Below are 25,035 nucleotides of genomic sequence, written 5' to 3' on the forward strand. Positions count from 1 at the left end.
GTGTGTCTAGGCACAGATTGATAGGTCATGTGATAACTTGGAGGTTTACTTTTTTGAGGAACTGTCAGATGGTTTTCCAAAGTGTCTAAGATTTCTCATTACCAAGCAGCTATAGGGCAGGGTGGGAAAGAACCAAGAAGTGAAGCCAGGTCCCCCCATGAACGAGTGGCAGTCACGAGGGCCAGGAGAGAAAAGGAACCCCCCCAATAAACAACCACTTGATTTGGAGCAACACACACTGAGATGATAGCAACTGAAATCCCATATTGACATTGTTTTATGATATTTTTTGTTTGATTTAATTCTGTTTAGAAATTTTTCTTTCTGTTTAAAAAGCTTTTTAATTTCTTTTATTTATTTTTTGAGCCAGGCTCTCACTATGCAGTTCAGACTGGACTTCAACTCACTCTGTTGTCCAGGCTGGCCTCAAAGTCTTGCTGATCTGCCTGCCTCAACCTCCCAAATACTGGGGTTATAGGCATAATCTCCACACTTGATATTTTCCTCCAGATGATGAGGCTGCTGTGGCTGTTGTTCAGGGTGAGAGTCCATGGACAGAACCTGGTGGCTAAAGGTCTCATGCACCACTCCAGGTGGCACTATCTTCTGAAGAAACATTTCAGGATACACTGAAATCTCTTTGGATTTTTTTCTCATGTCATTCAAGAATAAATGCAGCCTTAAAAATAAATAAAACTGCAGATTGTCTTCTGCAGGTTTACACACTGAATATTGCCTCTCTTTGCTGGGGTGGCAGGAAATCTCCAAATTGCACCTATTGTCTGTATTCTTCAAATTCTCTCTGTATACTTTCTATCACAGCCACAGTGTCTTCTCCACTTACAAGCTTGTGTTCTCTCACCAGGCCTGGAAGGCTCCAGGCAAGGTGTTGAAGAACTGCTCCAGCACCAATGGCCCCAAGATCAGCTCCTTACTGAGCAGCTGGGGCTGCAGTCACTCACAACAGAGCACCTGGAGCTGTCTCAGGGTCTCCTGAGGTCGTGATGCACTTGGAGTACTGAAAATGCTCCAAGTGCCAATAAAAAACATTATTTTGCACATCCAGGTGCATTTTTTTTTCTTCCCCCTTCACTATTAGAAGTTCTTCCCCTCTTGTGGAATCTCAACTGGAGAGTCTAAGTCTGTAGCTTCCTAGAAATCTGTCATGATCATTTTAACTTAGAGGGAGGTCTCTTGAGGCTGGTTGTTACTCTAATCCAACTTATTTTCTGCTCTTTAAGATCCTCCAAAGGGTCTCACACGTACTGTACCCTTGCAGTAGTGTACAGCCCACTGATACACAGGAATCATTATTAGCAAAGAGATGGCAAAAACATCATCTCTACTCAAGATAAGCACTAAACAAAGAAATTTAATGGAAAACATGCACTGTAAGGTTGGCAGCCCTCCACTCATTAATGATCAACAGAACACATCTGAGAATTTTTTAAATGCCATAAAAGTTTGACCTCAGACCAATCTGAAGCCTCACTTTAGAAGTATCAAACTTCTCATTTTATACAATAGGACGAAACCTATAAATGCAGATGGAGTTGCTTCTTCTCACTACCATAAAAAAAAGTCAGAACAGGGCCAAAAAACATTAAAATCATCATAGCTGGCCCTGTCCTTCAAGCTACAGACCAGCAGCAGACTTTATTGTTCCCTAAGAGAAGTAGAATTATTACAGTCCAGAGAGCCCTCAGAATCATTCCTGCCCCTGAAACAGAGATAGGCCTGGTCACAGTTAGGGATTGGACTCCTGTTCAACATAAACCCCTATCTCCCTTCAAGTTTCTGGTGGCAGAGACTCTCCTGGATGATAAAACTTCTCACAGATAAATTATTAAAGATGGGAATCTTCCTATGTACATAGAGAACACTGACGTGATCCTTCCCAACACTTCCTCCCAGGAAGTCGACTCAAGACATTTAATATCTTGATAACAAATCATTGTGACACTAAGTGCAAATGTGCTTATATTTTTGTTTAGTATCTTGTTTTTTGCTAATTATTAGAAGTATTTTAAAACAAAGGGATAACACATTTGATAATACTATAACTGTCACCTATTATGATAATAAAGAGAATTATTCACAAGATCAATATTTCACATTATAGTATTTAAAAGCAGTGCATATACAAAGAAAATTATAAAAGTTTATTCATAGGAAAGTTTTATGTACAAATTTTATGTACAAATCCAGTTTTTGAAACACTATTGTAACATTTAAAAAAGTCTATAGAAATGAAAGTGAATTTTATGAATTACTCTTATTTTATTTTTCAATGTAAGGAAAGAAGTTTCTCTAGTTCAACAAAACATCTGAGAAATAAGAAATTCACCATATTTAAAATGCATATATTCAACTTGAAAAAAACAAAATAAAGTTTGACAGTTTTAAAAACACTGAGACAAAAGAAAACACATGAAAAGATAGCTATCTTAAATGTCTTGTCAAGGAATTGATGTAAAAGTGTATTTGGCAAAATTTATAAACATTATAAATTATTATGTTCCAATTAAACTAATATAGAAGACTTACAATAAGTCAACTTTACAATTGATATGAATATTTTAAGTGTAAAAAGTCTTGTTTTATATTATTTTCAAAATATAAAAATGATTTCTCAATATTTTTCAGTACTTACACTGTATTGGACTTGAACTTCTGCTTTTATTTATTTACCTACTTTTTTTTTTATTTTGAAATAAAGTTTTGCCATGCACTTCAGGTTGACCTTGAACTCACTGCATAGCCTGGTCATTTAGAAAAACATACCTTATTTATTAAACTGGAAACAGGCATGGAGATTTTCATTTCAAAGAGTCACAGAAAAACTTTACACTGAAATTTGCTAAAATGAATATTGTATAAAAAGGGAAGTCCAGGACCAGTTTGCAAGAAAATGTCTGATTCAAATTTAATAAAGTTGAAGGGAATGATAACATCAATTTCATCAGGTGAATTTTGTGCAAATATGTGTAAATATAATGATACCCTGGACAAGATGGAGAGAGAGAATAGAATGGAATAATCAGATTTTGCATGTACGTTACAGGGTTCACAGAACTCACAGAATATTTTTAAAGACATCATGGGAAATACTCAAAGTAGTAAAAACATGCTTGCAACTATTTTGACAGAAACAATAGAAGATTTTTTTTCTTTTAATGAAATTTAAGAAGGAATAATGAAAAAAAGATTCATTTTATTTTTTATTACTATTACTATTTTTTGGTACTTGGGATCAAACTATTGTTGTGCTTGTTGGTCAGGTGATGTGCTACTGTGCTATATCCTCTTCCCTGAAAAAAAGTTTTGTATGAGAAAGATTAGAAAGGAAAAGATAAATTAATTTGAATGATTAAAATCAAATACACTGTGGTCTGATGTCTGGGTTTCCCATCGAACTTATGTATAAAACGTATTCACCCCCAAGTGGATGGTATTAGAAAGGAAGGAATTGGGGAATTAAGTACCTACTGCACTTAAAAAATATCCCAAAAGATCAGCTTACCTCCTTCTACCGTGTGAGTACAGGAAAAAAGAATTCAGCTATGGAAAGTGTAGCTCATCAAACGCTGAATCTGCTGGTGTCCTGATCTTGGACTTCCAAATCCCTAGAAAAGTTGGGAATGCATTTCCATGACTCAAATGCTAACCAGTCTAAGATATTTTGTTATAGCAGATGGAGTAGACAAAGAAAAAAATGGTCATATCAGTCGTAAAGCAAAATGATGGCATTCAAATATTTCCAACAGATTCTCTCTTTGGCTGCTTGTCCCTCAACCAGTGACCTCCTCTGCATATGTAAATGATGATGCCTTTCTTTCCAGTTTCCCCCTGAGCAAAGGTTCAATTTCATGGTGCTCAGTATCTAACTTTCACTCAAAAATTGTACTCCTATTCTGAGAGCCAACCAGAATATCTATTACAGATTAATTATAGAATGTAAATTCTCTGTGTCAAATATACCATGAGAAATTCATTCTGCACAGACATTTCAAAGAATTGTGCTTCTAAGAATTAAGTGAATTTTATACTAGTGCATTTATTATGTGGATTGTAGCTCAAACTTTGGAGATTATTCATACTAATAAAAAGAAGTACAAGAGAGTGGAGGGGAGAAACATTGACTGATGAGATTATATTTCTAAGACTTCAAAACTTCTAAACCTACATTTCCAAAAGCCAATCTAAAGAACTGCTTCATTTATTCATCAGTTAATATTTTAATGACATATAATGTCAGCTATCTAGAAGATAAAGCATTATCCTACAATATACACTGAAATATCTTTTCTAAATATTTAAAATATGTGAATATTTTAAGAGAAGCTATATGCCTCTTAAGAAAGTATGTATTATTTTATGTATGGGATATTAGCACATTGCTAAGTTTCATGTAGAGGAAGATATTTTCTGTTGTACAGTATGTCCACATCTGGTTATTTCTAACTAATGCTCATCATTAATAATGATAATAAAGACTAGTGATTTTTTTGTTTCTTTCTTTGTTTTTAGCTGCTTTGGGCGTGCTTGCTCTCTAGGTAGACTGTTTTATTACTTTATTTTCCTTTCTTATTATTTTTAACAGCCATGTATACCTCCTGAAATGGGTGAAATGGTTTCAGTGAACAAAGACGGCAAGAAATTCACAAGCACTCACAATTGTATATCTTTATAAAGGTTCACAAGACAGATGTCATTATATTAGCACAATTCTCATTTTTTGGTATTCTTCTTATTTAGTGTTTATAAATTTGATTTTGTGTTTATGTGGTGGATTAACTAATAGTTAACTCGGCACACTCAGCTGAATTGAACCAGCGTGGTGCTGGGTGTGGAAGGCCCACCTGAGGATTATTGCCAGCAGCATGAAAAGAGAGCTGGAGGGGAAGATGGTGTGCTGCTGATTCTCCTGGAGAAGTTTGAGAAACCGGCTTTCCTGATATGAACTCAGCTGTCCTCAGCATGGGAAGATTTCAAAATACTGACTTTTCTGAGGATGGCTACAGTCCTTTTTGCAGGATCTCTACTCTTTACCTTGAGCATTGCCTCTTGGCTCCAGGGCAAAGTCTTAAGTCTGGCACAGATCCTTAACCCTGCTGCTGCAGACTTTTGAGCTCCCATCGCTGAACTTTGGGACCTCCCAATGCAAACCTAGACTTGCATGAGACACTGTCCTGGGCTCTAGGCTTCCATTTTGTCTAGTTGAAGGACATTACCATAGGATCTAGGTCTTTAACCTAGATGTTGGCAGAGCATCGCCATGGATCCAGGGCCTCAGCTGGGTTCTTTGGATCTCCAGTCTGTTAGATCTTTTGCGCTTTTCTGTGTTTGAATTTTTGGGTGAATAGTATGCATTAACCCTATAAATTATATATCCTGTATTGTATCTCTTTCCCCTGTAAACCCTGACACCACAACAGGTGAGTATTATTGTGCATCCTTGCTTTCTTTTTCTCTAATTCTAGTAGTTCATAGATTCTTAAAAGTCTAGAAACCCCACGTAGAACAGCAAGGAACACTTGCATGTCCTTTCCGTTCCTGAGATTCCAGATTCAGGAAGTCTGAACTTGTCAGTTGTTGTTTTAAATAATTATTAGGGGTAATAATATTAATCAGAATACAACTACAACAGCCTAAAAAATTGAACTTTAGGAATATTATAAATTACTATTATTTACTTTTGTGATAGATATAATATGTATAAAATATTGTCTTTCAAATTATAGTGCTCTTATCTATGTACAGTTTAATATGAGAAATTCAGCACCTTTTCTTCAGGCACTTTCACTATCATCAGTAGTTTTGACTAAGTGTGAAATTTATAGCCAGATTGCTTTATCAAATTATTTAAAATTACATAATTGTTGCATATTTCTTCACTGACAGTTTTGTAGGGACATTTACAGACCTGCCACATTAAATTTTACATTATTCTTTATGTTGAAGCTCACTAATGATCATGTTATCCATGCATGGTGGTACCTGTCTGTAATCCCAGCACTCAGGAGACCAAGGCAGGAGGATCTCTTCAAGTTTGTGGCCAGCCTGATCTCATATACTGAGAAGCTGTATCAGAAAATAAAATAAACAAAAATACAAAAAAGCAAAAAAAAAAAAAAAAAAAAAAAAAAAAAAAAAAAAAAAAACCACAACCAAGCCAAACAAACAAAATGAACAATACTTCTCATGTAATGCCAGTCTAGAAGAGATACTTTTGATGCATCTCTTAATTTGTTGGGACATGTCTTTGAATACTGTTTCATGAAGACAATTTGGAGGGAAAATTATTTGAATACTTTCACTATTCAGATAGTTTCTTCTCATAAACAATAAATAGGTCAATTTTGAATTATTACTTGGCAAGTAATTTGTACACATGTCTCCATCTCCTTTTTGTGTGTGTTGTACTAAGATTTGAACTCAGGATCTTGCAATTGCCACGCAGACACTGTGCCACTGAACAGTATCTCCAGCCCCTCTATTTCCTTTTGATATTATTGTAGTAGAAATAAAATTTTGATGGTGGTCAGTTTTTCGTTCATTTGTGTAAATTTGTTTTCTTTTGTGTAGCGACAGAGCTAGACATAGCTTTTCAATGTCTTAAGTAATTTGGTTGATGTTATTGCTCCTGCACTTTTGTGCCCAACCCATGAGAACATCTACCTATCAGTCAACAGCAGGGTATTATATGCGCCCTCCCAGAAGCTTGCGTAGTTTATAACAACTGATTTACAAACAGCAATATAACAATGGAGGAAAAATGTTTTTTATTCCATTGAGACTTAATAACTACAATAAAAGCATAATTTAGCAAAGAAATTAATCTATTTGATATTTACTCTTTTACCAATTATATTGGTGCAGTGTAAGTATGCATTGTGATCAAAGTCATCCTAGGGAAAATGTTCCTGTACATGATATGTCATTTATTCTTCATTCCCCTTTTTTCCCTTCTATACCCCTTTCTCTCCTTATCAAGAAAGCTTTCTTGCTCTGTTAATCTTTCCCTATTTCAATTTCCCCTCCCTTGTCCTTACTTATCTTTTCGTTTGGAACAATTTCTTCTCATTTCACAATATCCATTGTGCATTTTGTTGTTATTTATATACACCAGAGAGATAATGAAATATTTACCTGTGTGAATTCAATTTATTTCACTTATAATTATGATCCATCCACTTCATTATAAATGTTTCAAGTTTATCCTTCTTTATGGCTGAGTTGTACTCCATTGCAAAAAAAAATGCCACACCTGTTTTATCCTTTATCAGCTAATGGGCAACTTGGCTGTTTTCAAGAGTTAGCTAATATAGACTGATACTATAAACATGAGAGTGAATATATATTTGTGACATCATGCTTTTAATTCCAGGAAGATTCCAAGAAAGGGAATATCTGGGTCAAATGACACCTTAAGTCCTATATTTTGAGGACTCTCCACACTGATTTCCCCAGTGGCTGCAAAAGTCAGCATTCCCATCAACAGAAAAAAAGGGTTCCTTTACCCCCACAATATCCCTATCATTTGCTATTGGTTAATTTATTGATAATAGACATTCTTTCTGGAGTGAGACAATCTCAGCATTGTTGTAACTTGCATCTCTCAAATGAAGCATGGTGTTGATCATTTTTTTCATATATTTATTTTCCATATGTTTTTCTTCTTCTAAGAGGTATTTATTCATTTCTGATGCCCCTTTGCGGATTGAGTCTTTGGATTTTGTGGAGGGAGTGAATTTTTTTCACTTCTTTACATAGTCCTTTATCTGTGGAACAGCTGACTAAGATATTTTCACATCCTCTGGGTTGTCTTTAATGGTTAAGGATTTTTTTTTTGTGAAAAGCTTTTAAATAATATTAGATTTCATTTGCTGCTGTTTTGCAGAATTGCCCATGCAACTAGGGTTTTGTTCTGTCTTCAAGTATTCTACCTGTTCTGTCTTTATCAGATTTAAGGTTTCTGTTCTATTCCTTAGATCTTTGATACATTTTTATTTTAGCTTAGTGTACAGTCATTGAAATGAGTCTAGTTTCAATCTTTGGCATGTAGACATCCAGATTTTCCAGCACCATTTATAAAGAATCTAACTTTGTTCCAATGAAAATGCTTAGCTCCACTTTTGAAAATTAGGAGCAGAGTGTTTGGAGCATTTGTGCATCTTCTGTCTGTTCCATTGTTCCTCAAGTTTATTTATATTTATGCATATATTTTCCAGTCCCATGCTGTTTTTATCACAGTGGCTCTATAGTATAACCTTCATGTCGAGGATTGTGTTCTTCCTTACCTTGCCTTTATTGTCAGAATTAATTTTGCTCTTCTAGGTCTATTCAGGTTCCAAATTAATTTTATGAACATTTTTGTACTTCTGTGATGGATGGTACAGTTATTTTGATTGGAATTGCATTACATCTGTGCACCAGTTTTGGGAGTATGGCAATTTTCACCATATTGGATCTTCCTACCCAAGAGTAAGGGATATCTTTCTATTTTCTTATATTCTCTTTCATCTCCTTTTTCAGAGTACTGTAGTTTACAATGTAAAGATGTTTTACTGATTCCAAAGTATTTCATCTTTTTGGTGCTATTTTCAAAGCTGGTGGTTCCCTAATTTCTATATTGATGAGTGTTATTTATTTGTAGGAGTGCTATTGATTTTTGAGTGTTAACTTGTGTCTAGCTATTTTCATCTCATTTTAATTCTAGAAGTGTTTTCGTTGAGTTTTGGGGATCTTGTATTTGGAGTACAATGCTATTTGCAAATAATACTACTTTAAATTCCTTTTTTCCTATCTTTGTTCATTTTATTTCTTTCTTTTGTCTAATTACTTTGGTTAATATTTCCAGAACTATATTGAATAGAATTGGTAACGCTAGCCACCCTATTCCTGTTCTGATTTTGAGTGAAAGCTTTCCATTTTTATTGCTTCATGTGATATAAGCTACAGGTTTACAACTGATGGCTTTTTTAGTTTGAGACAAGGGCCATTTGTTCTAGTATTCTGTAGTTTTTTTTTTTTTTTTTTTCATGAATGGGTGCTGGACTTCTAAAATAATTTTTCTCTGTCTGTTGTGATAATCATGTGATATTGTCCTTGGCTTGGTTGATATGGTTTATTATATTTACTAATTTGTGTATGTTGAGCCATCTCTGTAATGACCACTGCTTGCTCATGATGCATAATCTTCATGATTTTCTCTATTCTGTTTGTCAGCATATTATGGGGAATATTTGCATCTATGTTCATTAGTGAGATTGGCCATGAGCTACCTGTTTTGTTGAGATCCTTCCCTGATTTTGGTGTCAGGGTCACACTTGCTTCCAGGAAAGGAGTGCTTCCCTTTCAATTTCATTAAAGATTTGGAGTAGTAGTTCTAGTAGATTTTTTCCCTAAATTTATTGTGAAATTCTGCAATGAATTCATCAGGACTAAGGCTTTTCCTTAATGGTAAGTTTTTAGTTATACCTTCAATTTTGGTGGCCGATACTGGGTTATTAATGCTTTTCATATTTCTTGATTGAACTATAATAATTCATATATATCTAGGAATATGTCCTTTTATATTTTCCATTTATAGAGTAAATTTTCTCAAATAAGTAACGGTGCACTTCTCTATTTCTGAAGCACACATTGTAATTTTACTATTTCATTTATATGCATTTGAGCCTTCCTCCATTTTTTGATGTTTGGCTAAGGGTATCACTAATTTAATCAATTTTATTTAATTTTTCAAATCACCAACTCTTCAATTCATTGATTCCATGTATCATTTTCTCAGGTTGTACTACATTAATTTCTGCTCTCATCTTTCCAGCTTCCTCCCTCATTAGAGGGATTATTTCTTTTCTGATCACCACTATATTCTGTTACACCATTTTTCCTTTTTGCTGCATCATTTCATAAGTGTCACAAAATAGATTCTCTTTTCCTCCACCTCAGTGTCCCCTGGGCCAATGATTCTGCCTACGATGGAGGACAGAGGTTCCATTTCACTTCAGTTTCTTGTCATTTTCTATTTTATTTTGTTTTGTTTTTTGATGCTTGTAAATTTCCTATACTAAATAGTTTCATCACTAATATCAGGGATTCCCTAGGAAATACCTGTTCTTAAGAGACACTTCTAGGTATTGGAATTTCTTGGTTTTTCTGTCTGTCCCAAAATCTCACTTTCCCAATATTTTTATGGATGAGATGCTATTATCTGTACAGCTCAGCACCCCGTTATTTGGTACTGAACTATGTTAATCCAATAGTATCACACAATGTTTATTCAAGGGAATATGACTGCTTACAACAGGTAAGATATCCTGGCTAAAGTGGTACTGCTGCAAAAGTAATAACATCAAGCACGTTTACAACATGATAAACTATAGTAAATATTAATTTGGTCTCTTTCACCATAGGGGCAAGATCTGTAGTTATATAACAAAATCCAACATATATCAGGAGCTTGTAATGCAGAGATTCTTCTTAGTACAGTGACTTTATCCATGGTGGTGAAACCTAAGAGGTAGAGGAGATGAAATGGAGAGAGAAATCAACAGAGCTACAGTACAAGCATGGCTAGAGGTCAAAGGTTGGCCATGTATGTTTTGAGAACCTAGAGAAGAGGGAAGGAGAGAAAAAAACAAAGAATAAGCAAAACATGATCTAAGTGAACCAGAAGACTGGGGCAGTGTACACTCACATGAAAGTATCATAAATTCAAGATAGCTGAGGAAACAGAGAAAAACATTGAATAGAATAGAACAAAATTAAAGGCAAAAAAATCTAAACAACAACAGCAACAAAATACAGCAGACAGGAAAAAGAAAACAAAAGAAAGAAAGAAACAAAAAAGAGAGAAAAGAAGGAAGGATGGAAAAAAAGAAGGAAGGAACTGAGGAAAGAAAGAAGGAAGAAGAAAGGAAGAAGGAAAGAAAATTCCTCTGGTGTCCACATGTGGGGAGATGCCCTCTAGGAGTTAAGTTTGGTAATTAAGCAGCATCTTGCATAACTTGTTTAGCCTGTCCCATTATTCAGGGATTATGTTTATTGAGCCCTTTCCAGCTGCAGGAAATTCAAACTGACCTATGATCCTCCATCCTGCCACTGTTGCTAAGTTACCTACTGATGTCTCAGCACCCAAATCCCTCCTCCCCATGCTCTCTATATTTAATACTCATTCTTTGAATAAAGAGAGACTTGATTGGAATTCCTCAACTTGTCTCCACTCTTTGTGTCTCTTGTTCCCTTCTTCCTTTCCATTCCCCCTCTAGGGTCTCCGTGGATTTACCCGCGGACCTGGTCATCCACACTTTTGTGGTAATATCCAATTCAGACAGGACATAAATGCCAGGAAACTCTGCCAAGTTTGCAGTAGGATTAGTGTTGAATGAGGGGCTGATTTTGACCTCTGGAGGGCTAGTGACACAGTCTTCTGCTGGTGACTGCCTGTATGTCCCTAGTGACGTGCCCACTCCTTATCTTTTTTTTTTGGGGGGGGGTCTCTACATTTCTTTCCCACTTACTGTGCCCCGCTCAGACAGACAGCCCAGGCTTCCCCCATTCCCTGTCCAGTTGGTTCCTTCTGGTCTTTGCACAGCCTCCTCTCTTTCATTTACTGGCATTCTCTGCTCTCATGCCTCTGGTGGGAGGATAGGGTGGGGGGGGCGTGTACTGGGGGGTCACTCTCTGCTTCTGTCACTGTCACCCAAGGCTGCTTGGTCCTATTTGGATATCCCCTCTGGCTGGGGGAGAGTGAGACAGACAGAGAGAGAAAGAGAGAGAGAGAGAGAGAGAGAGAGAGAGAGAGAGAGAGAGAGAGAGAGAGAGAATGTGTGTGTGTTTCAAACTCCCACTCATTGCTGTGCTGCCCAGCAATGCTACTTATGTCTCATACCCCTCTCTCAAGACACCGGAGGTGGGCCAGGAGGGGTCCTGTCGCTCCATGCCCTGCCTTCACTGGCTGCAGCTGCCAAGACTACCTCTGCTTCTACCCACTCACGCCTTGTCACAGTGTGCGGTGGGGTGGGGTACTGTGTGCTGACTCCCTGCTCCTACCACAGCCACAGGGACAGCTCGGGGCTACTCTAGCCCATTTTGATTTCCCCTCCTGCAGTGGGAGTACCAGTCTCTCACAGTTGCTCTGCCACAGCCCAGGGTTGCTAAAATCTCATGTCCCTCGGGGCATTGGTCACAGGGCAGGATGGATCGTGGAGTTTCATTCACTGTGTGCCCCTATAGCTGTTCTAATCACTATGTGCCCCTCTTCTAAATCTTGTCCCTAAATATTCCAATTAGCCACTCTGATACATGCAGAAACTGAACCAAACCAAACACCCTTTAGACTTCTTGGGGAAGGAGCAGCTCACCCACCCCTGGGCATGCAGGCAGAATTTACTGCGGGGGCTGCAGCATGCTATGTTTGGAGGAAGGAAAAAGAGGTAGAAGATTTTTATTCCACATGTGTCGTCTGTGGCCTGAGTTAGCTAGACTATTTCAATCTCTCCATTTTTGTTTGTGTTTTTTTTTTTTTTTTCTTTTCTTTCTTCTTTTAAACTTCCTAGTATGGCATCTTGTTCTACCGGCAGGTGGGCAACCCACCAGAGCTGGGCTGGATCATTGCTTTTTAAGTCTTATATCTTTGTTTTGCTTGATCTACAGGTTTCTTATTTCACATTGAGTTTGGCATCAGGATGTGTGTGACTCTATTTTTCCCAATTACCTGTGTTTTTAGATAATCTTTTCTCTAAGTAGCTCCAATGTGGTCCCTCCACTATTCAGCTATGTTGAATCTCCCATGATTTGTTGTTTTAATTATCTTGACTTTGTTTAGAGAGAACTTCAATATCACAGAAATGAGATTTTTAATCAGACTGATAATTTCTTTAGATTTCCCTTTAATTATGTTTATTTCTACAAGTGATGTATATATGTAGAACTGTCTTTCTATGTTAGAAAGATGCCATCATCTGTAGCATTTTTTATTACTTTATCAACAACTTAATTAAGTGTCAAAATCTGTTCTTCCATCATCCTCAAATATTATGAAGTATTATTTAAAATGTCTCTAGTACTATTATGGTATCAATTGTGCAATTGTTTCATTTTGGTAAAATATTTTAACTACATTTATCTTAATTCTTCTTCCATTTATTTCTCCCTATGCAATCTTTCTGTCTCATTTTCTCTCCCTTTAGTTTTATAAAATTCGGGTTTTCCTTGATAGAATACGTTGATAGATAGATATTTTGATAGAAAGATGTAACTGCTTAAATACATCAAATAATCCAAGTTTGATTATTTTTTTCTGCTTGCATGATCTGTTTTCAGAGTGCACAGAAAATAGTGAGGTAAAATCTAAGATTTTTGTTTTGTTTTGTTTTATATCAAACATTGTCTTTCCAGAACACATGTTATGGTCCCTTAACTGTATATTTATTTGCTTTAGAAGGGTCCCTTGAACTCTTAAACCAGAGTGCTGCATGTAATCTAGTCCTTGTCACCTTTATGGTATTCTCAATGAATACTGGTTGCTGTTATGCATACTGAACGTAGAGTTTTGTGGAATAAACCAAATAGTCAGTGTCTCTGCTCTGCATTCATGAAGATGCCAAGTCACGCATTCTATCAAAAGCACTACACTAAAGCTATGACATCTGTACTGACAAATTTAATGAACATGTGAAGCCCAAGAATACTTGATCTCCTTTCCACTCAGGTGATACTTAGATACTCCTGCAGCTTGCCATAATATAGTTCTTTGGTTTCTGTGGTAGCACAAACTCTTCTTGGCTCATTTATTATTCTGGGCACACCTTATTTTATCCTTATATTAAGTTTTAAATTTTTCAGCATTATATTTTAATTATCCCATAGTATTTTTTCCTAAAATTGTAAATCTAAGTAAACATAAGGATTCTTAAAATTTAACATGTACAAAATCAGATTATGCTTTGGCAAATATCAAGCCAATTGCAAAATCATAAACTAAACAGATCCAACATTTCCAGTTACCAATATTACACATGTGAGAGTTACTATACAGTTAGTTATTACTAAAATTCATCTCCTTTGAGTGACAACAACTTTCTTTACTTTTCTATCTGTTAGCCTATCAGTATTCCCTAAGGTTACAGTTCCTTTAGTCCTAATATCAGAAAGCATTGCAAATATAATGAGCTATAGTTGATGCTTAATCTACGCTTGTGTTTGTCTACAATACCATGGTTAGACTTCAATTTGAGGAGGATTTATATAGTCTGTTTCTATAAAATAATATTTCACATATGAAGTTAATCATCTTGAACAAATCTATATAACTACTAAAGATGTAGGGAATAAACTGCTGTTTACATATTCTGTTTTTTTTTGTTGTTCAGTCTCCCAAGTTAATATTCATCATGAGTCATGTTTGTTATAGATGTTATATGGAAAAACAGGAGCCCTGGTATGAAAAAGAGAAATTCCTGCAGAAGAATCACGATTCATTACATGTTTCACATATACTTATGCATTATAAAATCAATAAGTTAATCTTATTAATCTAAGCAAATTAGGATATACAATATTGATCTTTTAGTTCGTGTTGGAAAATTTGTTTTAGGCATGTCAACTAACATTTAAATACAAATATTTTTAATTGTTTAAGATATAAATCAAAATGTAGTAGCAAAGGCCGTGCTGTTTATATAAATTATTCTATACCCAGAATTAATTTTCTAATTTACAGAATTTTTATATTTTGATGGGTATAGGTTTCTATGGTACTGATAAAGAGAATATATTTCCTGTAAATATAAAGCTCATGTAAAACAAATATGGGCTAATAACAATAAAAATGAAGATATAATGAATATATTTCCTATATATTACTTTCAATAGGAAATAACTTCATATTATAAGTGATTTGATATATTTCACAAAATTTAGCTGGTCCTGTTCCTGTCATACATTATTTAAGCAAACAAATTTTTGTAAATCAAATCAAGGAACTGAATTTTAAGTACATGTCAACCAGACTAAAATACTAATTACAGTATTGAAAAGATGAATGAATAAGTGGTAAATGTGGGATAAATAATTCAATTTTCATTTTTTAGAGTGGTTTTCAAAAATGAACAGAAAAAAATACTTAAAATGCAAAGAACATAATGGATTGGAGAAAAATAAGAGTTACAGTTTATTAATGGATTTGGGGATATGGAAGAGTAAACAGTGAAGCGGAATTGGTATTTCATGATGTCCTGTTTTACTAAACCTCCTGATCTCTTAAGATTTTCCATTTCATCTGTTGCTTTGAATTTTATGTACTAATTTTGGAATGATATCAAATTAGAAGTTAGCTATTATAAAATGTGTTATAATTAGTTATAATTAGTATCCAAGTCAGTGTTATTTTACTTAATCCTATGTGTACCATTATTGTTACAATAAAGTAGCTCTCTTTACTTACACAATTCAAGCTACAATTTCTCAAAAAAGTCTATCACATTGAGATACACAGTATTAAAAAAAGGTTATTGAACTATTTAGTAGCTATTAGAAACCTGATACCATTTAAAGAAACATTTAAAGAAAATAAAGAAAGTGTTGCTAATTGATTGATTGATTCTTCTAATGCTAAATATTAAAGCTGGACCCTTGACATGGAGATACTTCTACAGCTTTTTTTTTTTTTTTTAATTTTATTTTAAACAGATTCGTACTAAGCCATTGTTTGTTCAGGTTGAGCTCAAATTTTCCACCCTTTGCCTAAGGATTTTAGAGTGTTGTAACTACAGGCATGTACCACTACCCTCAATCATCCTTGTGGAGAATCCAAATGCATTTATTTGCATTTTTATTAATGCATTCTGTATTTCAATCAATAAATAGTTTTTGTGAGTGTTGAGGATTTTGTCTCAGCAGTAAGCAAATAACTAAGACACCTAATGTTTCTCTTATGAGAAAATATGTATTCTGTATGATTTAAGCATGCTTTCCCCTTGGTATGTGAGATGTAACTGTTCATCAGAACATTATATATGCTTTCCATAGACGTAACCTAGGAATCATACACTGTTTTTCCTCATAAAGAGAATTTCACAAAGTTTGTCTTTGTAGACACATTTACAAATTTGCTTTATATGTTTCAAAACTAGTATTAATTATTCCACTTGCATGTATGTGATTGAAAAAGTGCGTATCTTGTGTTCCTGGTGGTCGAATAGTTTCACACTATTATGAAAATCATATTTAATTAAAATGAGAGTTTTCCATATATTATTTCTTATTTCTCCTCCTCTTCCTCCTCCTCCTCCTTCTCCTCCTCCTCCTTCTCCTGCTCCTCCTCCTCCTCCTCCTCCTCCTCCTCCTCCTCCTCCTCCTCTTCCTATTCTATTCCTTCTCCTCCTTCTTCTTTGGATTTCATGTAGTTTTGATCTTTTCACTACAACAATGTAGATGTTTTTGGATTTTAAGAAAACATCAAAATATGAATGTTGAAGATGACTCCAATTGATAGAATGCTGAAATAGTACTTTTGCATCCATGTTTTATTGAGGTGTATCTGCACATATAAGTTTAATGCAATCTGTTCCTAATTTTTCAAACTCACCTAGAATTTAGTACTAAGCTAAATTTTTAAAAATTAAATAATGTATACACCCAATAAAGTGAAAAAATCATTTTACTGGCTCCAAAATTATTTAAAATTATTCTGAAAGGAGTATAAATTTTGGAGGGGGGATAATCAGGGAAAAAGTTTTTTTAATCATTGTAAAATGTATATTCCAAATACTAAATTATTTTTAGTAAAAAGGAAGTATAAATTTTGTTTAAAGTATAATTCCTTTATTGCCAAAACATCAAAGTTCATTGTGTCAGTTAATAACAGAAGGAGTCTAAATATAATGTTAGTAGACAGACACATTTACTCCATAGATGAAGACAGTGTGGAGTTTGATATTTTAATAGCACACATTCTCCAGGACATGGAAATTGGAACCAAAGAAGGGGGGATGGATAAAAGAAGGAAGAGAAAAGGGAAAAAAGAGAATGGAAGGCAAAAATGGAGACAAAGCTTTTGTATATGGGTAGAGGCAAAATGTTTAGGGGAAAAAAAAGAATGGAGAAAAAGGAGTTAAGATATACTATGTGCAGTAATGAATTCCCTGTGATGAATGTGATCAATATATATGACAAACATGCTAACAAAAAATAAAATTAAGAAATAACAGTCTTTTGAGAGGGATAGAGCACATTACACACTCTAGGTAACATAAAATTGTAAGTGTTCTTCAGTGCAAAGTAACCAAATGCTTAGTTTGCAATCATTGCACATCCGTAACGGTGACTTTTTGTCACAGTAGACTTGAAGCTACAAGAGAACCTTAATTTTTTTTAATTGATATCTTCTTTCTTTTATTCATTAAAAAAAAACTCGTAAGAAGTGATTTTGTCTAATGTATTCAGATGTATTCAGGGCTTTATCTCAGCAAGATCAACACAAGAGAAAACATTTTCCATATACACCAAAATTATTCATAAGTATTGGAACAAAATGTAAAAAAATGATGCTACCAACTATCATTGAAAATCAATCACAAGTTTATTTTTCATTGGAGCCCTTGTATCTACCTTCAAGTTCTTTTTTTTTTTTTTTTGTCTTTTTCATTTTATTGGTAACAGGGATTGAACTCACGACCGCCTGCTTGCAAGGCAGGTGCTTATGCCGCTGAGCTAAATCCCTAGCCCCATACCTTCAAGTTCTAACTTCTACCACCAAAGATCAAATCAACATATAAAGGATACGTGCAGATCATATAAGATGAGATTTTAAGAATCAAGATTTTATTCTTTTTTCACCAATATCTTTTAGGTAGGTATTTTTAATTTACAAATATATTTTCAATCTACTTACATTATATGGCCCAAATTATGATTTTGTATATAGCTCACTATTAAAATGTAAGATATATTATATATTATATTTATATTATATTATATTATATATATATATATATATATTATATTTACTTAGAAAGTGAAAATATGCAAGACACTATATTATATATGTATATATAATTAACTTGGATTCATATAGTCATTACCACAGCAAATTTAAAAAAAAAATTATTACATCTAAAAAAACTTCATATCAGTAGTTAATACTTGTGTTATTTCCCATTATATCTCAATTTAAGCAATTTCTCATGTATTTTGATTCTACAGACTTACATGTAAATGAAGTCACATAAGACACAACATATGGTTCTTCATGACACTTCCGTATGTCTTCAAGGCTCCTCTATGCTTTAGGAAAGATTCTATACTTTATTAATTCACATGAATTAATATGTGTGACTTTACAGTAGTTTATTCAAGGTTCTGGTCTGCTAAGAAAAAGAAAATAATGTGCACATTAAACTACACATGGTTTACCTAAAGAATTACATCATATGGATAAAGGCATTGTCTTAAATTCATAGCACAGAGAATCAACCAGAAACTTAGGGGAAAACGTGTACTCCAGAGTTCAGGCAGAATTTTTAGCTTGCTAGGTATATATGGGTTTTCTCTGTAGAATTTTCAAAGTATTAGACATGGCTCACTTAGACTATTGAAAGTCATCTCTTTTACTGAAAACTGAGTATAAATGCTAAGTTTAGTAGTAACAAATATTATGTTGTATTAGTCAGTCACACTTTATAATGCTGAGATAAAAATAGTTGAAATCTGTAAGTTAAAAGATAATAGATTTGTTTTGGGTCATGGTTTCAGTCCATGGGCAGCTTCCTCAAGAGACAAATATTACAGGAGTGGGAGTGGTAGAGGAATCCTACTTCTTTCATCAAGGAAGCATAAAACAAGGAAAGAGTGAGGGAAGAAATTGCCAGGGAAGAGATACAGATTACAAAATCACAAGTCTGTGAACCACTTACCCGAGTAGGCCTAAATTTTAATATCCCTTTCAGCTATTAACTCAGCCATTGGTCAGTGTATTGATACTTAGTGTGTTCACCATGCAATCAGCTCTCCAGACATCTCTCAACTTCCCCACATGACAAACAAGATTAATGGGCACATGTAATTATGGCAATTCCTAGCATGTCAGAATGTAACTGTGTGCATAAGGTTCTGTAAGGTCAAATTAAGGGAAGCCATACATTGCATCATGATGGACTCTAAACTACACACACACATATGCATACATATATGACAATTATAATATTTATGTTCTGTACCTGCTTCTGTTTAACATAATGTGATATATATATATATATATATATATATATATATATATATATTCAGAAAGCACTAATAATCAAAGACTTTTTTTTTTTTCTTATCAGTACCAGGGATCGAACTCAGGACCACCTGCTTGCAAGTCAGGTGCTTATGCTGCTGAGCTAAATCTTCAGCCCCCATCAAAGACTTTTTACATTGTTATTGACATTATTAAATTATCTCTGGAAAATAACTTTATTAATAGAATCAAAATACAAGCTACATTCTTGCAATTTGTTATTTCTCAAACATTAGAAGTGAAACAATTTATCTAAAATGAAGAAAAACATTCATTTCTTTCAGAAATTAGCCCACCAGACCAAAAAAAAAAAAAAAAAAAAAAAAAGCTGGGAAATTTCAGAAAGTCTTCCTTAGTTATCAAAATACAAACAACAACAAGCAAAGAAACACAAGTTAAAATAACGCCAATGGTAGCTAAAGTAACTAAATACAGTGAGTTCAGAGTATGAATACCCCAAGTGTTCAAAGAAGTATGTAGCAACAAGAACATTCATGTGTGCTGACAGACAGTAAATTAATCTGACCACTGTTGTCATGGTTTATGTCGGTGGCCTCCAGGCCTCATGCATTTGCATTATGCATTTGTGATTGGTTCATTGTCTAGAGCTTGGACTGATGGTGTCAGTGCTATACCCACGTAGGAGTGGAGCCAAGATGTAATGTAATAGCAGGAAGAAGGTGCGTCTGGTTCTCTCTCTTGCTGGTTTCTGCCTTGCTGTTTGCAACCACCTTAAGACTGCTGCCCTGCCTTGGAGCCAACTGAGTATAGACTGAAAACTCTAAAAACTGTAAAAAATAAACCTTTGCTTTCCCAACTTTGGTCATCAGGTATTTTGCTAGCGACCAGTAAAAAGTAACTAAGCCAACTCAGGAAAATTAATAGTTGTGGAACAGCAACAATATTAAAAATAAGAATTTTTGTGAAAACTTCTGTATAAGGTACAACTAGAAATAATTCAACAGTACTTCAAGAAAAGAATCAATATGTGAGAAGACAGACAAAATTCTATATAAGAACAAAAATAAAAGTTACACCAACATGAAAACTTTGAATAAAACTTACACAATATGTTCATTTATGAAATGTTACAAACCAAATGATCAAAAGTCTGTTTTGTGCATGTACTAATTCTCTGAAACAAATCTCACTAATCCGCATGACTAACATGAACCAGTAAAGGTACTTAGAATACATATATAAAATGCAAAACTAAGAATTCCAAAATAGGTCCTACTGGTCTCTGCTTTTGTTAGTAAATAAATCAAGGGAGTGTTATATGAAGTTTGTCTTTAATTTTGTGGACACAATGTAGAGATACTGGGCAAGGCAAGTGGGTATCCAGGATGAAGGATCATTGTCTAGCTATGAGCATGCTCTTTTTCCTCACCTGAATTTAAGCCATATTTCCTTTATAGTAAGCTCATAAAAAAAAAAAAACTGGTGCTCTGAAATGGAAAATAAAGTTTATTTCTAACATTGCACACATTTACTTCACCCAGAAATCATGTGTGATGGTGGCCATGTCATTCTAGGAAGTCAGTCAAACATCACAACAAGATTTTGGGGAGTATGATTGAACTATTGGTTATATAACTATGCCTCATCAACTGAATGCATCCTTTCCAAGAGAAAAACACTATAAGATTTTTGCAAATTTGTATGCTGAAAACAATCATTCAAATTCCATGAGATAAAGGTATCTTGTTATTTTACAGAGACCTAGGTTTTACAAAGGAGAAATCACAAATTTTGGAATAATCGATTAATGTTTCAAAGAATAACAACCTTCATAAATGTTACCCATAAGAGTAATCACTAAATAAAATAAATTTTCCTCATTATCAATCCTCTTTTCTCAGACTGGCCAGACATTTATGTATTAGTAAGGTTAAAATAAAATAAGTATATAATGTCATTTACTTTTCACAGTTTTGCTACAATATGCTTCACTGGAACTTTATTCTTAATAATATCTACTTAGGTCCTGTGGGCTTAGTCTACTGAAATCTTCTACTTTCCCAAGAATGGGGATTTTTAGCTGTTATTTTATTAAATATGTTTTCTCTACTTTTGTCTTCTCCTTTACATTCTGTGATTGCAAGGATTGAAATAATCATTCATTTGAGAATTTCTCAAATATCTTATAGGGTGTCTTCATTTTATCATACCTTCTTTGCCTCACTGAGATATTTCAAGCCTTACTTTCAAGTTTATATATTATTCTTTGACATGATCTGGTTTACCAAATGAAGTTTAAGAACTCTAAGTATATTTGACTTATTTTGTTCTTCATTTCTAAGGTTTCTGGCTTGCCCTTTTTCATATCACTTTCTGATGAATTTTTGGCTCATGTCATGCAATGATTTCCTAATTTTATCTTACTGTATCTTTTTTGCCTATTTCTATAGATATATTTTGAACTTCTTTGTGGTTACTCATTTGAGTTCTTGAGTAAGCCTTATGTTGCTATCCATTCCTTTATGGTCTGTTACCAAAGAATTATTTTGCTTTGGAAGTATCATTTTAGTTGATTTTTAATACTATTTGTGTTCCTGTATCAATATTTGTAAATATAGTAGAACAGTTGTCCCTGTAACTTTTTAAAAGAAGCTTGCATGGGGAAAACTTTCTGCTGGTGATGTGTCTTTAGGTGTTGGTAGAGAGACCACATTAGCTTTGGTTCATTTGGGCTCTATTGTGTCCTTGTACCTTCTTCTCTAATTGATGGCAGAGGTGATGGGGAAATAGGGCACACATGCCTTGAACCAGACTTCACCTTTTTTTTGTGGAGATATCTATCATAGTGATGGTGGTGCTGGAGCCATAAGTGTGTACTTCTTGTCCCAGGAAGAGTTCACAGCTCCCAAGCATGATGTCTGTTACTCTAGGTGGTAGAAGGAGGGGAAAAGAGGAGGGAAGAAGCCCCAAGTAAAAGAGGAAAATCACACTTGCTTTAAAAGTGCAGTGTGTAGCATGCTTTTTCCATAATGTGCCACTTGTTGCCTGTAAGCAGTGTACTCCATGCATCACGGTACTGGAACAAAACTGAATTGCAAGGTTCATGAGCCTACAGTACTTTTCTCAAGTATTCTACAGTAATCCTGGGTGTAATGGATGATGCTATGTAGGAACTATGACATCTAAGGTTGTATCATTTCTGATAATGACTCCTTCTTAAGGATGTTTCCACACTGACACTGTCTGTGGCCTAAAGTTTTTGGGAAAGAACAGTATGAGGTCCTTCCATGAATTCATAATATTGTTCATACTCTAAATAGATCCTGTCACTGAGCAAAAAGATTATGATGTGTGTGACTCCACACTGCAGCCTGGAAGGTGAAAGCGTGGAAGCAGGCTACAGGCTCTTCTATAGACTATTACCCCTGCAGCTGAATTCTTCCCCAGCCCTATGGCCACGTCAGAAGTGACCAGCACACCTCCTTTTTCTCTATACTATGGTCCCACATCTTCAGATTCTCCACTGATGAGTGCAGCTGATATTCCTAAGGCATTCACCTCAAAATACATTAGTGGATTTCTTATTTTGTTTCTTTTTTGTGAAGGAAAAGATGAATGCTAAATAACTCAAGGCCCTATGAATCTCCTTTGCAAACTCTTCGATAGCAAATTTTATTGTACATCTCCTTAAAGGACATTCTTATGATCTCAAATTTAGGCACCCATAATACTTGAAGTGCCAAAGTGCCACAGAAAATTGAAAAACTAGTAATGCTATTTTCATCCCAGTAGTCTCCATTTTACAAGTAAGAAAACTAAGAAGAGGTAAACCAGTTTTCTCCATTCTTACAGCTAGTACCCAATGTGATGGCATTTAAAATAAGCAGCCTTACTGCAGAATCTGTAATCACAGCCGCTCTGCTATCTAGGCTCAAAACATTGTAAATCTTCTTGAAGCATCAATTTTGTTTGAAGATTTGAAAGAGACACATTACTTTTATATTAAAATAAGCAAAGATATATTATGGGGGAGAATGCAAAAGGCATGTGAATTTTTAATACCAAAAAACAGACTTCAAAGACTGTTTGTTCTTGTATCTGGTTTGCTTCAGGCAAAGGCTGTTGTACTCAGGGGGTATGCATTCACCATCTTATGCCAAATGGATTAAGTTGGTGGAAGACATTAAATTATCATATTACACAAAGTTTCTTCTTGCAGTTTGTTGAGGATGTTAATATTTATAACTTTTTGTTAGGCATAAGGTCTGACCCAACTCTTCCTACCTTATATGAAAACAAAAATATATGAAGTGTACAAAACACAAAAACGTGCAAAAACTGTCGCAACAAATGATTCACATTATTTAAAGTACTGTTATTTCACATTCGCTATCAGATCTCCTGTAATTCTAGAGGGTTCTTTGGACTGAAAAATGAATCACTGCCATCAAGAAATGGCAGACATCCAAATTTCAATCACATTAAGGTGTGCAGGGTATTGATTTGTGGCCCTATTCCATCAAGTCTAAATTTGGCAGTTGATGCAACTGTTTGATTTTAAAGCTTTGGGTCTTGGGCTCTGTGAGGGGCACAGAAACACATTGTTCTCCAGTCAGATGGAAGAGATTGTGTGCATAGGAATCTCACTGTGCTGAAACGATAGATTTTTTCTGAATAAAATAGTTCATTATTTTTGTTCTTTCACGATGAATTTCTGAGATTTAGCACACAACTGAGAAGCCTGGTGACCACATGTGAAGGGAAAAAAATTGATTTTAAATAGATTGTAAGGATTTATTTAAATATCTTCAAAATATCATTATAAGTAATATTCAACGTGTGTGTGTGTGTGTGTGTGTGTGTGTGTGTGTGTGTGTGTGTGCGTGTGTGTGCATAAGAGAAAGGAAGAAAGAGGGATCAAGCATGAGAGGCATCTAGGAGGATGGGTTCCACACCCCTCAGAGAGCAAAACTGGAAAATATTCAAGGTCCTTATAAAAAGTGGCAATTTATTTGCATATAACATATATATGCATGTTCTCCTGTGCACTGTATTATTATTCATTTTTAGATTGTATATAGTGCTTCACACAATGAAGGTGCTACGTAGGTAGTCGTGCAGCATCTTTTATAGTATAATGACAAGAAAAAAGTGCTGATCACACTAAAGATAAACAGTAATTAATGTAAAGCTAATCTTGTAATACCTGACTGAGTCACAAAGCAAGGAACTGAGATATGGTAAGAGACTGCAGAAAGCTGTGCCATATCTGTAAACATTGTGATACATTTCTCAATGCTTAACAAAATCAACTTTTACCTTCTGGAATTTTCTAGGTTTTTAAAAATGTAGGTGTTTGTGTGGTATAGGCACGTATTAGGTTATTTTAGTATATTTACATACTTTGTGTAAGTTCAGCTCATGAAATATGTTACTCTATGTGTCTATCTAAAACCTTATAAATATTTTAGTCTTTACCAATAAGAATTATCTATGGTACTTGATTCATTGACATGGCATATTAAAAACTCTGTCAAAACAAACAATAGCACTTAATATATTTTACAATTTCCAGCCATTTATCCTGTAGATATCATTTCAGTTATATGAATCACAATAATGGAATTTAGGGGATTTGAAAATTACTAACAGTCACAGAGATTATAACTCTCAGAGGATGGCTTGGACATGATAGTTTGATTCCAAATTATTTGTTCTTGCTAATCAGTATTCCATGTATTAAAGAAAGAGGGAATATTTTCCTAGCAGTCATGAATAACTTCCTC

Source organism: Cavia porcellus, unplaced genomic scaffold, assembly GCF_034190915.1.
Source record: "Cavia porcellus strain 051 isolate PalLab524CR breed Dunkin Hartley unplaced genomic scaffold, mCavPor4.1 scaffold_17, whole genome shotgun sequence".
Taxonomy (NCBI): Eukaryota; Metazoa; Chordata; class Mammalia; order Rodentia; family Caviidae; genus Cavia; species Cavia porcellus.